Genomic DNA, 2,658 nt, shown 5'->3' with positions numbered 1-2,658 from the left:
ATACTACAAGTGTCCCTATATATCTCTATAGGATAGGCATCTATTTCTCGTGGAGCAAATACAACAATACAGATACTACAAGTGTCCCTATATATCTCTATAGGATAGGTATCTATTTCTCGTGGAGCAAATACAACAATACAGATACTACAAGTGTCCCTATATATCTCTATGGGATAGGCATCTATTTCTCTTAGAGCAAATACAACAATACAGATACTACAAATGTCCCTATATATACCTGTAGGATAGGCATCTATTTCTCTTAGAGCAAATACAACAATACAGATACTACAAGTGTCCCTATATATACCTGTAGGATAGGCATCTATTTCTTGTGGAGCAAATACAACAATACAGATACTACAAGTGTCCCTATATATCTCTATGGGATAGGCATCTATTTCTCTTAGAGCAAATACAACAATACAGATACTACAAATGTCCCTATATATACCTGTAGGATAGGCATCTATTTCTCTTAGAGCAAATACAACAATACAGATACTACAAGTGTCCCTATATATACCTGTAGGATAGGCATCTATTTCTTGTGAGCAAATACAACAATATAGATACTACAAGTGTCCCTATATATCTCTATAGGATAGGCATCTATTTCTCGTGGAGCAAATACAACAATACTGATAATACAAATGTCCCTATATATCCCTATAGGATAGGTATATATTTCTCGTGGGAGCAAATACAACAATACAGATATTACAAGTGTCCCTATATATCCCTGTAGGATGGGCATCTATTTCTCGTGGAGCAAATACAACAATATAGATACTACAAGTGTCCCTATATATCTCTATAGGATAGGTATCTATTTCTCGTGGAGCAAATACTACAATACAAATACTACAATACCTTCATATATTAACATTAAATAAATAATGCAAACGTATTCGATAACAAACAATGTCATGTCGAATGATTTATCATGTGACATGAAATGAAAAGTATTTTTTTATGCCGTGTGTTATGAGAGTGTGTTTTTATGTAATTTGTAAAACCACATTGATTAAATGATAGTCACAATGTTTAGAGTTTTCAGTGTGGGTTTTGGCTCGCTTCTCGCATCATATATGATCAATGGCAATAGTATTTGTAGCCGCACGCCTGTTTGATAGCGCTTCAGAGTTGCCTCCCTTGACTGGATTGTTTATTTTGCTTTGACTTCCGTCTTTCATCATGCCGTGTGTTCCAAATGTTCCATAACGTTCTGAGAGAATAATGATGGAGCCTAGCATTGCTAGAATGCTTGCGAACTGTGAATGATCTATATAAAGGCTGGTTGTTCATATGTGTGGTGGGACTTATTACATGATTTATACACATCTGCCCGTCATCGTCAATTTGATCAACGTTTCAAGACCTACCATTCTCGTTTATTTAACTGCTGTCATTGTAAAAACCTTCAATCAGTATATCTGTTCTCACTGTAAATGTCAAATGTGAGTTAATATTTTTTATTTGTGACCCAATATTTTAGATTTGTGACTCATTTGCATTGTACTAGAATCTATTTTATATATTGGTGGTATATGCTCTCACTTTGGCTTTCTATTAATGCAATAAAAGACATATTATCCCTTACGACTTGCCTCAAATCCATAATTGAAACTACGATGCCAAGAGCTTCCAAACAGATAACACTTGCCATATATGGAATGTAAAAGACATCGAAAACTGTCGCACTCTGTGTTGTCGGGGTTTGCCGTACTGGCGTCAATCTCGCTGTTTGCCGTGCTGACGTCAATCTCGGTGTTTGCCGTGCTGGCGTCAATCTCGCTGTTTGCCGTGCTGGCATCAATCTCGCTGTTTGCCGTGCTGGCGTCAATCTCGCTGTTTGCAGTACTGGCGTCAGTCTCGCTGTTTGCCGTACTGGCGTCAATCTCATAACTTTATGGGATTCGCTTGATAAAGTGTTCGCCTGGTAGAGATATTGCTAGTCGATTTAATGCAACGCTGCATTAATTCATTCGAACTTAATTAATTATAATTTAACTTAAATTTAATATTGTAAGCTAATTTAAAAAAAATATCTATTATTTGATTTCATTTATTTATTTATATATATATATTTTGGGGGAAATTATAGTTTAGAGAGCACCCTTTGTTATGTATGCATAGGATTTACTATGAAAAAAAGATTTACTTTGAATACAAAGAATGGAGCTGACAAGGCCACAAAAGCTGTGCATTTATTTTAAGCAAAGGTAGATTACTTCCGTTGTCTTGTGATTGTCAATTGTGATAATTCGATTGTCTGTAAGCGCCTGTTTTCTTCATATATGTGGTATCAATAATCATCTTTAGGTAGTAAATGTTTATTTACACTTTCTAAATGAGTGTGTGAGTGAATTTATATTAATCGTCACACAATTTCTAAATGAATTTTTCTCAATAACTTGAAGTGTCCCTATAAATCCCTATAGGACAGGCTTCTGTTTTTCTTATATCAACATTGTAAAAAGAACCACTCCTACATTTATGGTGTATGCCTAAATATCCACTTTTCAGTTCAGGAAAAGCTTACAAATATACTCACCTCATTTACAAATTACTCTGCAATGATACAATCTGTGACACATCTGCCCACACACATGTACCCATACATACCGAAATACTTACATGAATGGAAATTAT

This window comes from Haliotis rubra, unplaced genomic scaffold, assembly GCF_003918875.1.
Source record: "Haliotis rubra isolate DU_JTF1 unplaced genomic scaffold, ASM391887v1 Scf1527, whole genome shotgun sequence".
In the NCBI taxonomy this organism is placed as follows: Eukaryota; Metazoa; Mollusca; class Gastropoda; order Lepetellida; family Haliotidae; genus Haliotis; species Haliotis rubra.
This window is presented reverse-complemented; position numbering follows the sequence as displayed.